This window comes from Lissotriton helveticus, chromosome 4_1 (assembly GCF_964261635.1).
Source record: "Lissotriton helveticus chromosome 4_1, aLisHel1.1, whole genome shotgun sequence".
In the NCBI taxonomy this organism is placed as follows: Eukaryota; Metazoa; Chordata; class Amphibia; order Caudata; family Salamandridae; genus Lissotriton; species Lissotriton helveticus.
Genome location: NC_136063.1, coordinates 970,979,797 through 970,993,712, shown reverse-complemented (window position 1 = coordinate 970,993,712; position 13,916 = coordinate 970,979,797). Strand labels below are relative to the sequence as shown.

Sequence of the window (13,916 nt, the reverse complement as noted above, 5' to 3'; positions counted from 1 at the left end):
ACAGGGATCGAACCTGTGACCTTGGCGTTATTAGCACCACGCTGTAACCATCTGAGCTAACAGGCCATTTTGCACAACTACCTGGAGGTCCAGCAAATGAAGAAGGGCAAATGATAGTTAACCCAGGAGATTTGGAAAGCTTAATTTCAGCAGTTTACCATGAAGTTATTGTTATATATTATCAACATGAAGAAACTAATATGACTTAAAAAAAATTACAATACAAAAGAGATTTTCATACTTAGTGTTAGAACTTAGAACCATTAACGTTTTTTCCATGTGGTTAAGCAATAAATAAATATTCATCACCTATATTGAATTAATTCATCTAATCATTGTATCAGCTTCTCCTCAAAGGAAATATAGAGATAAACATGATACAGTAGAAAATACATCTATTTTCAACATTAAAGGAGCATCAAGTATTGGCTTGGAGACTGATTGAAAGTATGTCCTTGGCGTTTTTAACTTCATGCTCTAACAGACTAAACTAATAGAGTCACTAAATATATAGCATACTACTGAAGATGAAGCAGATGATGAAGTCCTACTGATTGTTAATCCGGGATAGTTGGAAAGCTTATATTCAGCTGTTTACATTCATAGTATCTTTATATATTATCAACAAGACTAAACAAAAATGATCTCAATAAATTGCAATAAATAAGAGATTTAGTTACTTGGCGTTAGAACTTAGAACCATTAATAGATATTCTAGGCGCTTTAAGAATAGTAATTAATTCTATAATTATATCAAATGTATTCATCCAATCCTTCAAGCAGCGTTTGATCCAAGGAGATAAACAGTCCAAAATGAGACACAAGAAAAATTCATCTTTTTTCAAAGAATTAAACTTGGCCTGTACAGGGATCGAATCTGTGACCTTGGCGTTATTAGCACCATGCTCTAACCAACTGAGCTAACAGGCCAATTTGCACATCTTCTGGAGGACCAGCACAGGAAGCAGTGCTAATGATAGTTCAACCGGGAGATTTGGAAAGCTTAATTTCAGCTGTTTAATATGAATTAACTTTCATATTATCAACATGAAGAAACTAATATGACTTCAAAAAAATTGCAATACAAAAGAGATTTCCATACTTAGTGTTAGAATTTTGAACCAGTAACGTTTTTTCCACGTGGTTTAGCAATAAATAAATATTCATCACCTATATTCAATTGATTCATCTAATCATTCTATCAGCTTCTGCGCAAAGGAAATATGGATGTAAACATGATACAGAAGGAAATACATCTATTTTCAACATTAAAGGAGCTTCAAATATTGGCTAGGAGACTGATAAAGTAAAGTAAAGTCCACATTTGTAAAGCGCGCAATCACCCGTAAGGGTCTCTAGGCGCTGGGGGGCCGTCGGGAAGATTAAGCGAGCTATTGCCCAGAGTCACATGGTGCTGGGCTAACCTGCCGCCGGAGCCGGGGATCGAACCGTGGTCCCCAGATTCCAGCGTCAGTCGCCCTGGCCGCGGCGCCACACCTCTCCCAAATTGAAATTATGTCCTTTGCGTTTTTAACTTCATGCTCTAACAGACTAAACTAATAGGCTCACTAAATATATAGAATACTTTTGAAGAATTAGCAGATGATGAAATGCTACTGATTCCATCCAATCCTTCAAGCAGCGTGTGATTCAAGAAGATTAACAGTCCAAAATGAGACACAAGAAAAATTCATCTTTGTTCAAACAATTGAACTTGGCCTGTACAGGGATCGAACCTGTGACCTTGGCGTTATTAGCACCACGCTCTAACCATCTGAGCTAACAGGCCATTTTGCACAACTACCTGGAGGTCCAGCAAATGAAGAAGGGCAAATAATAGTTAACCCAGGAGATTTGGAAAACTTAATTTCAGCAGTTTACCATGAAGTTATTGTTATATATTATCAACATGAAGAAACTAATATGACTTAAAAAAAAATACAATACAAAAGAGATTTTCATACTTAGTGTTAGAACTTAGAACCATTAACGTTTTTTTCATGTGGTTAAGCAATAAAAAAATATTCATCACCTATATTGAATTGATTCTTCTAATCATTTTATCAGCTTCTCCTCAAAGGAAATATAGAGATAAACATGATAGAGTAGAAAATACATCTATTTTCAACATTAAAGGAGCATCAAGTATTGGCTTGGAGACTGATTGAAAGTATGTCCTTGGCGTTTTTAACTTCATGCTCTAACAGACTAAACTAATAGAGTCACTAAATATATAGCATACTATTGAAGATGAAGCAGATGATGAAGTCCTACTGATTGTTAATCCGGGATAGTTGGAAAGCTTATATTCAGCTGTTTACATTCATAGTATCTTTATATATTATCAACAAGACTAAACAAAAATGATCTCAATAAATTGCAATAAATAAAAGATTTAGTTACTTGGCGTTAGAACTTAGAACCATTAATAGATATTCCAGGCGCTTTAAGAATAGTAATTAATTCTATAAATATATCAAATGTATTCATCCAATCCTTCAAGCAGCGTTTGATCCAAGGAGATAAACAGTCCAAAATGAGACACAAGAAATATTCATCTTTTTTCAAAGCATTAAACTTGGCCTGTACAGGGATCGAACCTGTGACCTTGGCGTTATTAGCACCACGCTCTAACCAACTGAGCTAACAGGCCAATTTGCACATCTTCTGGAGGACCAGCACAGGAAGCAGTGCTAATGATAGTTCAACCGGGAGATTTGGAAAGCTTAATTTCAGCTGTTTAATATGAATTAACTTTCATATTATCAACATGAAGAAACTAATATGACTTCAAAAAAATTGCAATACAAAAGAGATTTCCATACTTAGTGTTAGAATTTTGAACCAGTAACGTTTTTTCCACGTGGTTTAGCAATAAATAAATATTCATCACCTATATTCAATTGATTCATCTAATCATTCTATCAGCTTCTGCGCAAAGGAAATATGGAGGTAAACATGATACAGAAGAAAATACATCTATTTTCAACATTAAAGGAGCATCAAGTATTGGCTTGGAGACTGGTTGAAATTATGTCCTTTGTGTTTTTAACTTCATGCTCTAACAGACTAAACTAATAGGTTTAATAAATATATAGAATACTTTTGAAGAATTTGCAGATGATGAAATGCTACTGATTCCATCCAATCCTTCAAGCAGCGTGTGATTCAAGGAGATAAACAGTCCAAAATGAGACACAAGAAAAATTCATCTTTGTTCAAACAATTAAACTTGGCCTGTACAGGGATCGAACCTGTGACCTTGGCGTTATTAGCACCACGCTCTAACCATCTGAGCTAACAGGCCATTTTGCACAGCTAGCTGGAGGTCCAGCATATGAAGAAAGGCAAATGATAGTTAACCCAGGAGATTTGGAAAGCTTAATTTCAGCAGTTTACCATGAAGTTATTGTGATATATTATCAACATGAAGAAACTAATATGACTTAAAAAAAATTACAATACAAAAGAGATTTACATACTTAGTGTTAGAACTTAGAACCATTAAATTTTTTTCCATGTGGTTAAGCAATAAATAAATATTCATCACCTATATTGAATTGATTCATCTAATCATTTTATCAGCTTCTCCTCAAAGGAAATATAGAGATAAACATGATACAGTAGAAAATACATCTATTTTCAACATTAAAGGAGCATCAAGTATTGGTTTGGAGACTGATTGAAAGTATGTCCTTGTCGTTTTTAACTTCATGCTCTAACAGACTAAACTAATAGAGTCACTAAATATATAGCATACTATTGAAGATGAAGCAGATGATGAAGTCCTACTGATTGTTAATCCGGGATAGTTGGAAAGCTTATATTCAGCTGTTTACATTCATAGTATCTTTATATATTATCAACAAGACTAAACAAAAATGATCTCAATAAATTGCAATAAATAAAAGATTTAGTTACTTGGCGTTAGAACTTAGAACCATTAATAGATATTCCAGGCGCTTTAAGAATAGTAATTAATTCTATAAATATGTCAAATGTATTCATCCAATCCTTCAAGCAGCGTTTGATCCAAGGAGATAAACAGTCCAAAATGAGACACAAGAAATATTCATCTTTTTTCAAAGAATTAAACTTGGCCTGTACAGGGATCGAACCTGTGACCTTGGCGTTATTAGCACCACGCACTAACCAACTGAGCTAACGGCCCAATTTGCACATCTTCTGGAGGACCAGCACAGGAAGCAGTGCTAATGATAGTTCAACCGGGAGATTTGGAAAGCTTAATTTCAGCTGTTTAATATGAATTAACTTTCATATTATCAACATGAAGAAACTAATATGACTTCAAAAAAATTGCAATACAAAAGAGATTTCCATACTTAGTGTTAGAATTTTGAACCAGTAACGTTTTTTCCACGTGGTTTAGCAATAAATAAATATTCATCACCTATATTCAATTGATTCATCTAATCATTCTATCAGCTTCTGCGCAAAGGAAATATGGAGGTAAACATGATACAGAAGAAAATACATCTATTTTCAACATTAAAGGAGCATCAAGTATTGGCTTGGAGACTGATTGAAATTATGTCCTTTGCGTTTTTAACTTCATGCTCTAACAGACTAAACTAATAGGCTCACTAAATATATAGAATACTTTTGAAGAATTTGCAGATGATGAAATGCTACTGATTCCATCCAATCCTTCAAGCAGCGTGTGATTCAAGGAGATAAACAGTCCAAAATGAGACACAAGAAAAATTTATCTTTGTTCCAACAATTAAACTTGGCCTGCACAGGGATCGAACCTGTGACCTTGGCGTTATTAGCACCACGCTCTAACCATCTGAGCTAACAGGCCATTTTGCAGAGCTAGCTGGAGGTCCAGCATATGAAGAAGGGCAAATGATCGTAAACCCAGGAGATTTGGAAAGCTTAATTTCAGCAGTTTACCATGAAGTTATTATTATATATTATCAACATGAAGAAACTAATATGACTTAAAAAAAATTACAATACAAAAGAGATTTACATACTTAGTGTTAGAACTTAGAACCATTAAAATTTTTTCCATGTGGTTAAGCAATAAATAAATATTCATCACCTATATTGAATTGATTCATCTAATCATTTTATCAGCTTCTCCTCAAAGGAAATATAGAGATAAACATGATACAGTAGAAAATACATCTATTTTCAACATTAAAGGAGCATCAAGTATTGGTTTGGAGACTGATTGAAAGTATGTCCTTGTCGTTTTTAACTTCATGCTCTAACAGACTAAACTAATAGAGTCACTAAATATATAGCATACTATTGAAGATGAAGCAGATGATGAAGTCCTACTGATTGTTAATCCGGGATAGTTGGAAAGCTTATATTCAGCTGTTTACATTCATAGTATCTTTATATATTATCAACAAGACTAAACAAAAATGATCCCAATAAATTGCTATAAATAAGAGATTTAGTTACTTGGCGTTAGAACTTAGAACCATTAATAGATATTCCAAGCGCTTTAAGAATAGTAATTAATTCTATAATTATATTAAATGTATTCATCCAGTCCTTCAAGCAGCGTTTGATCCAAGGAGATAAACAGTCCAAAATGAGACACAAGAAAAATTAATCTTTTTTCAAAGAATTAAACTTGGCCTGTACAGGGATCGAACCTGTGACCTTGGCATTATTAGCACCACGCTCTAACCAACTGAGCTAAAAGGCCAATTTGCACATCTTCTGGAGGACCAGCACACGAAGCAGTGCTAATGATAGTTCAACCGGGAGATTTGGAAAGCTTAATTTCAGCTGTTTAATATGAATTAACTTTCATATTATCAACATGAAGAAACTAATATGACTTCAAAAAAATTGCAATACAAAAGAGATTTCCATACTTAGTGTTAGAATTTTGAACCAGTAACGTTTTTTCCACGTGGTTTAGCAATAAATAAATATTCATCACCTATATTCAATTGATTCATCTAATCATTCTATCAGCTTCTGCGCAAAGGAAATATGGAGGTAAACATGATACAGAAGAAAATACATCTATTTTCAACATTAAAGGAGCATCAAGTATTGGCTTGGAGACTGATTGAAATTATGTCCTTTGCGTTTTTAACTTCATGCTCTAACAGACTAAACTAATAGGCTCACTAAATATATAGAATACTTTTGAAGAATTTGCAGATGATGAAATGCTACTGATTCCATCCAATCCTTCAAGCAGCGTGTGATTCAAGGAGATAAACAGTCCAAAATGAGACACAAGAAAAATTCATCTTTGTTCAAACAATTAAACTTGGCCTGTACAGGGATCGAACCTGTGACCTTGGCGTTATTAGCACCACGCTCTAACCATCTGAGCTAACAGGCCATTTTGCAGAGCTAGCTGGAGGTCCAGCATATGAAGAAGGGCAAATGATAGTTAACCCAGGAGATTTGGAAAGCTTAATTTCAGCAGTTTACCATGAAGTTATTGTTATATATTATCAACATGAAGAAACTAATATGACTTAAAAAAAATTACAATACAAAAGAGATTTACATACTTAGTGTTAGAACTTAGAACCATTAAAAAATTTTCCATGTGGTTAAGCAATAAATAAATATTCATCACCTATGTTGAATTGATTCATCTAATCATTTTATCAGCTTCTCCTCAAAGGAAATATAGAGATAAACATGATACAGTAGAAAATACATCTATTTTCAACATTAAAGGAGCATCAAGTATTGGTTTGGAGACTGATTGAAAGTATGTCCTTGTCGTTTTTAACTTCATGCTCTAACAGACTAAACTAATAGAGTCACTAAATATATAGCATACTATTGAAGATGAAGCAGATGATGAAGTCCTACTGATTGTTAATCCGGGATAGTTGGAAAGCTTATATTCAGCTGTTTACATTCATAGTATCTTTATATATTATCAACAAGACTAAACAAAAATGATCCCAATAAATTGCTATAAATAAGAGATTTAGTTACTTGGTGTTAGAACTTAGAACCATTAATAGATATTCCAAGCGCTTTAAGAATAGTAATTAATTCTATAATTATATTAAATGTATTCATCCAGTCCTTCAAGCAGCGTTTGATCCAAGGAGATAAACAGTCCAAAATGAGACACAAGAAAAATTTATCTTTTTTCAAAGAATTAAACTTGGCCTGTACAGGGATCGAACCTGTGACCTTGGCATTATTAGCACCACGCTCTAACCAACTGAGCTAAAAGGCCAATTTGCACATCTTCTGGAGGACCAGCACACGAAGCAGTGCTAATGATAGTTCAACCGGGAGATTTGGAAAGCTTAATTTCAGCTGTTTAATATGAATTAACTTTCATATTATCAACATGAAGAAACTAATATGACTTCAAAAAAATTGCAATACAAAAGAGATTTCCACACTTAGTGTTAGAATTTTGAACCACTAACGTTTTTTCCACGTGGTTTAGCAATAAATAAATATTCATCAACTATATTCAATTGATTCATCTAATCATTCTATCAGCTTCTGCGCAAAGGAAATATAGAGGTAAACATGATACAGTAGAAAATACATCTATTTTTAACATTAAAGGAGCATCAAGTATTGGCTTGGAGACTGGTTGAAATTATGTCCTTTGTGTTTTTAACTTCATGCTCTAACAGACTAAACTAATAGGTTTAATAAATATATAGAATACTTTTGAAGAATTTGCAGATGATGAAATGCTACTGATTCCATCCAATCCTTCAAGCAGCGTGTGATTCAAGGAGATAAACAGTCCAAAATGAGACACAAGAAAAATTCATCTTTGTTCAAACAATTAAACTTGGCCTGTACAGGGATCGAACCTGTGACCTTGGCGTTATTAGCACCACGCTCTAACCATCTGAGCTAACAGGCCATTTTGCACAGCTAGCTGGAGGTCCAGCATATGAAGAAAGGCAAATGATAGTTAACCCAGGAGATTTGGAAAGCTTAATTTCAGCAGTTTACCATGAAGTTATTGTGATATATTATCAACATGAAGAAACTAATATGACTTAAAAAAAATTACAATACAAAAGAGATTTACATACTTAGTGTTAGAACTTAGAACCATTAAATTTTTTTCCATGTGGTTAAGCAATAAATAAATATTCATCACCTATATTGAATTGATTCATCTAATCATTTTATCAGCTTCTCCTCAAAGGAAATATAGAGATAAACATGATACAGTAGAAAATACATTTATTTTCAACATTAAAGGAGCATCAAGTATTGGTTTGGAGACTGATTGAAAGTATGTCCTTGTCGTTTTTAACTTCATGCTCTAACAGACTAAACTAATAGAGTCACTAAATATATAGCATACTATTGAAGATGAAGCAGATGATGAAGTCCTACTGATTGTTAATCCGGGATAGTTGGAAAGCTTATATTCAGCTGTTTACATTCATAGTATCTTTATATATTATCAACAAGACTAAACAAAAATGATCTCAATAAATTGCAATAAATAAAAGATTTAGTTACTTGGCGTTAGAACTTAGAACCATTAATAGATATTCCAGGCGCTTTAAGAATAGTAATTAATTCTATAAATATGTCAAATGTATTCATCCAATCCTTCAAGCAGCGTTTGATCCAAGGAGATAAACAGTCCAAAATGAGACACAAGAAATATTCATCTTTTTTCAAAGAATTAAACTTGGCCTGTACAGGGATCGAACCTGTGACCTTGGCGTTATTAGCACCACGCACTAACCAACTGAGCTAACGGCCCAATTTGCACATCTTCTGGAGGACCAGCACAGGAAGCAGTGCTAATGATAGTTCAACCGGGAGATTTGGAAAGCTTAATTTCAGCTGTTTAATATGAATTAACTTTCATATTATCAACATGAAGAAACTAATATGACTTCAAAAAAATTGCAATACAAAAGAGATTTCCATACTTAGTGTTAGAATTTTGAACCAGTAACGTTTTTTCCACGTGGTTTAGCAATAAATAAATATTCATCACCTATATTCAATTGATTCATCTAATCATTCTATCAGCTTCTGCGCAAAGGAAATATGGAGGTAAACATGATACAGAAGAAAATACATCTATTTTCAACATTAAAGGAGCATCAAGTATTGGCTTGGAGACTGATTGAAATTATGTCCTTTGCGTTTTTAACTTCATGCTCTAACAGACTAAACTAATAGGCTCACTAAATATATAGAATACTTTTGAAGAATTTGCAGATGATGAAATGCTACTGATTCCATCCAATCCTTCAAGCAGCGTGTGATTCAAGGAGATAAACAGTCCAAAATGAGACACAAGAAAAATTCATCTTTGTTCCAACAATTAAACTTGGCCTGCACAGGGATCGAACCTGTGACCTTGGCGTTATTAGCACCACGCTCTAACCATCTGAGCTAACAGGCCATTTTGCAGAGCTAGCTGGAGGTCCAGCATATGAAGAAGGGCAAATGATCGTTAACCCAGGAGATTTGGAAAGCTTAATTTCAGCAGTTTACCATGAAGTTATTGTTATATATTATCAACATGAAGAAACTAATATGACTTAAAAAAATTACAATACAAAAGAGATTTACATACTTAGTGTTAGAACTTAGAACCATTAAAATTTTTTCCATGTGGTTAAGCAATAAATAAATATTCATCACCTATATTGAATTGATTCATCTAATCATTTTATCAGCTTCTCCTCAAAGGAAATATAGAGATAAACATGATACAGTAGAAAATACATCTATTTTCAACATTAAAGGAGCATCAAGTATTGGTTTGGAGACTGATTGAAAGTATGTCCTTGTCGTTTTTAACTTCATGCTCTAACAGACTAAACTAATAGAGTCACTAAATATATAGCATACTATTGAAGATGAAGCAGATGATGAAGTCCTACTGATTGTTAATCCGGGATAGTTGGAAAGCTTATATTCAGCTGTTTACATTCATAGTATCTTTATATATTATCAACAAGACTAAACAAAAATGATCCCAATAAATTGCTATAAATAAGAGATTTAGTTACTTGGTGTTAGAACTTAGAACCATTAATAGATATTCCAAGCGCTTTAAGAATAGTAATTAATTCTATAATTATATTAAATGTATTCATCCAGTCCTTCAAGCAGCGTTTGATCCAAGGAGATAAACAGTCCAAAATGAGACACAAGAAAAATTTATCTTTTTTCAAAGAATTAAACTTGGCCTGTACAGGGATCGAACCTGTGACCTTGGCATTATTAGCACCACGCTCTAACCAACTGAGCTAAAAGGCCAATTTGCACATCTTCTGGAGGACCAGCACACGAAGCAGTGCTAATGATAGTTCAACCGGGAGATTTGGAAAGCTTAATTTCAGCTGTTTAATATGAATTAACTTTCATATTATCAACATGAAGAAACTAATATGACTTCAAAAAAATTGCAATACAAAAGAGATTTCCACACTTAGTGTTAGAATTTTGAACCACTAACGTTTTTTCCACGTGGTTTAGCAATAAATAAATATTCATCAACTATATTCAATTGATTCATCTAATCATTCTATCAGCTTCTGCGCAAAGGAAATATAGAGGTAAACATGATACAGTAGAAAATACATCTATTTTCAACATTAAAGGAGCATCAAGTATTGGCTTGGAGACTGGTTGAAATTATGTCCTTTGTGTTTTTAACTTCATGCTCTAACAGACTAAACTAATAGGTTTAATAAATATATAGAATACTTTTGAAGAATTTGCAGATGATGAAATGCTACTGATTCCATCCAATCCTTCAAGCAGCGTGTGATTCAAGGAGATAAACAGTCCAAAATGAGACACAAGAAAAATTCATCTTTGTTCAAACAATTAAACTTGGCCTGTACAGGGATCGAACCTGTGACCTTGGCGTTATTAGCACCACGCTCTAACCATCTGAGCTAACAGGCCATTTTGCACAGCTAGCTGGAGGTCCAGCATATGAAGAAAGGCAAATGATAGTTAACCCAGGAGATTTGGAAAGCTTAATTTCAGCAGTTTACGATGAAGTTATTGTGATATATTATCAACATGAAGAAACTAATATGACTTAAAAAAAATTACAATACAAAAGAGATTTACATACTTAGTGTTAGAACTTAGAACCATTAAATTTTTTTCCATGTGGTTAAGCAATAAATAAATATTCATCACCTATATTGAATTGATTCATCTAATCATTTTATCAGCTTCTCCTCAAAGGAAATATAGAGATAAACATGATACAGTAGAAAATACATCTATTTTCAACATTAAAGGAGCATCAAGTATTGGTTTGGAGACTGATTGAAAGTATGTCCTTGTCGTTTTTAACTTCATGCTCTAACAGACTAAACTAATAGAGTCACTAAATATATAGCATACTATTGAAGATGAAGCAGATGATGAAGTCCTACTGATTGTTAATCCGGGATAGTTGGAAAGCTTATATTCAGCTGTTTACATTCATAGTATCTTTATATATTATCAACAAGACTAAACAAAAATGATCTCAATAAATTGCAATAAATAAAATATTTAGTTACTTGGCGTTAGAACTTAGAACCATTAATAGATATTCCAGGCGCTTTAAGAATAGTAATTAATTCTATAAATATGTCAAATGTATTCATCCAATCCTTCAAGCAGCGTTTGATCCAAGGAGATAAACAGTCCAAAATGAGACACAAGAAATATTCATCTTTTTTCAAAGAATTAAACTTGGCCTGTACAGGGATCGAACCTGTGACCTTGGCGTTATTAGCACCACGCACTAACCAACTGAGCTAACGGCCCAATTTGCACATCTTCTGGAGGACCAGCACAGGAAGCAGTGCTAATGATAGTTCAACCGGGAGATTTGGAAAGCTTAATTTCAGCTGTTTAATATGAATTAACTTTCATATTATCAACATGAAGAAACTAATATGACTTCAAAAAAATTGCAATACAAAAGAGATTTCCATACTTAGTGTTAGAATTTTGAACCAGTAACGTTTTTTCCACGTGGTTTAGCAATAAATAAATATTCATCACCTATATTCAATTGATTCATCTAATCATTCTATCAGCTTCTGCGCAAAGGAAATATGGAGGTAAACATGATACAGAAGAAAATACATCTATTTTCAACATTAAAGGAGCATCAAGTATTGGCTTGGAGACTGGTTGAAATTATGTCCTTTGTGTTTTTAACTTCATGCTCTAACAGACTAAACTAATAGGTTTAATAAATATATAGAATACTTTTGAAGAATTTGCAGATGATGAAATGCTACTGATTCCATCCAATCCTTCAAGCAGCGTGTGATTCAAGGAGATAAACAGTCCAAAATGAGACACAAGAAAAATTCATCTTTGTTCAAACAATTAAACTTGGCCTGTACAGGGATCGAACCTGTGACCTTGGCGTTATTAGCACCACGCTCTAACCATCTGAGCTAACAGGCCATTTTGCACAGCTAGCTGGAGGTCCAGCATATGAAGAAAGGCAAATGATAGTTAACCCAGGAGATTTGGAAAGCTTAATTTCAGCAGTTTACCATGAAGTTATTGTGATATATTATCAACATGAAGAAACTAATATGACTTAAAAAAAATTACAATACAAAAGAGATTTACATACTTAGTGTTAGAACTTAGAACCATTAAATTTTTTTCCATGTGGTTAAGCAATAAATAAATATTCATCACCTATATTGAATTGATTCATCTAATCATTTTATCAGCTTCTCCTCAAAGGAAATATAGAGATAAACATGATACAGTAGAAAATACATCTATTTTCAACATTAAAGGAGCATCAAGTATTGGTTTGGAGACTGATTGAAAGTATGTCCTTGTCGTTTTTAACTTCATGCTCTAACAGACTAAACTAATAGAGTCACTAAATATATAGCATACTATTGAAGATGAAGCAGATGATGAAGTCCTACTGATTGTTAATCCGGGATAGTTGGAAAGCTTATATTCAGCTGTTTACATTCATAGTATCTTTATATATTATCAACAAGACTAAACAAAAATGATCTCAATAAATTGCAATAAATAAAATATTTAGTTACTTGGCGTTAGAACTTAGAACCATTAATAGATATTCCAGGCGCTTTAAGAATAGTAATTAATTCTATAAATATGTCAAATGTATTCATCCAATCCTTCAAGCAGCGTTTGATCCAAGGAGATAAACAGTCCAAAATGAGACACAAGAAATATTCATCTTTTTTCAAAGAATTAAACTTGGCCTGTACAGGGATCGAACCTGTGACCTTGGCGTTATTAGCACCACGCACTAACCAACTGAGCTAACGGCCCAATTTGCACATCTTCTGGAGGACCAGCACAGGAAGCAGTGCTAATGATAGTTCAACCGGGAGATTTGGAAAGCTTAATTTCAGCTGTTTAATATGAATTAACTTTCATATTATCAACATGAAGAAACTAATATGACTTCAAAAAAATTGCAATACAAAAGAGATTTCCATACTTAGTGTTAGAATTTTGAACCAGTAACGTTTTTTCCACGTGGTTTAGCAATAAATAAATATTCATCACCTATATTCAATTGATTCATCTAATCATTCTATCAGCTTCTGCGCAAAGGAAATATGGAGGTAAACATGATACAGAAGAAAATACATCTATTTTCAACATTAAAGGAGCATCAAGTATTGGCTTGGAGACTGATTGAAATTATGTCCTTTGCGTTTTTAACTTCATGCTCTAACAGACTAAACTAATAGGCTCACTAAATATATAGAATACTTTTGAAGAATTTGCAGATGATGAAATGCTACTGATTCCATCCAATCCTTCAAGCAGCGTGTGATTCAAGGAGATAAACAGTCCAAAATGAGACACAAGAAAAATTCATCTTTGTTCCAACAATTAAACTTGGCCTGCACAGGGATCGAACCTGTGACCTTGGCGTTATTAGCACCACGCTCTAACCA

General features: G+C 33.4%; 7 non-coding genes across 7 annotated transcripts; all 7 read right to left on the bottom strand.

Moving 5' to 3' along the window:
- Window positions 1-1,715: 1,715 nt before the first annotated feature.
- Window positions 1,716-1,789, bottom strand: TRNAI-AAU (transfer RNA isoleucine (anticodon AAU)). The gene has a single exon. It is a non-coding gene; the product is annotated as a tRNA-Ile (tRNA).
- A 790-nt stretch (window positions 1,790-2,579) lies between these two features.
- On the bottom strand, window positions 2,580-2,653 carry TRNAI-AAU (transfer RNA isoleucine (anticodon AAU)). Its single transcript has one exon. It is a non-coding gene; the product is annotated as a tRNA-Ile (tRNA).
- Window positions 2,654-3,233: 580 nt separating this feature from the next.
- Window positions 3,234-3,307, bottom strand: TRNAI-AAU (transfer RNA isoleucine (anticodon AAU)). The gene has a single exon. It is a non-coding gene; the product is annotated as a tRNA-Ile (tRNA).
- A 2,962-nt stretch (window positions 3,308-6,269) lies between these two features.
- On the bottom strand, window positions 6,270-6,343 carry TRNAI-AAU (transfer RNA isoleucine (anticodon AAU)). Its single transcript has one exon. It is a non-coding gene; the product is annotated as a tRNA-Ile (tRNA).
- A 1,444-nt stretch (window positions 6,344-7,787) lies between these two features.
- Window positions 7,788-7,861, bottom strand: TRNAI-AAU (transfer RNA isoleucine (anticodon AAU)). Its single transcript has one exon. It is a non-coding gene; the product is annotated as a tRNA-Ile (tRNA).
- A 2,961-nt stretch (window positions 7,862-10,822) lies between these two features.
- TRNAI-AAU (transfer RNA isoleucine (anticodon AAU)) lies at window positions 10,823-10,896 on the bottom strand. Its single transcript has one exon. It is a non-coding gene; the product is annotated as a tRNA-Ile (tRNA).
- A 1,444-nt stretch (window positions 10,897-12,340) lies between these two features.
- On the bottom strand, window positions 12,341-12,414 carry TRNAI-AAU (transfer RNA isoleucine (anticodon AAU)). The gene has a single exon. It is a non-coding gene; the product is annotated as a tRNA-Ile (tRNA).
- Between the last annotated feature and the right edge of the window lie 1,502 nt (window positions 12,415-13,916).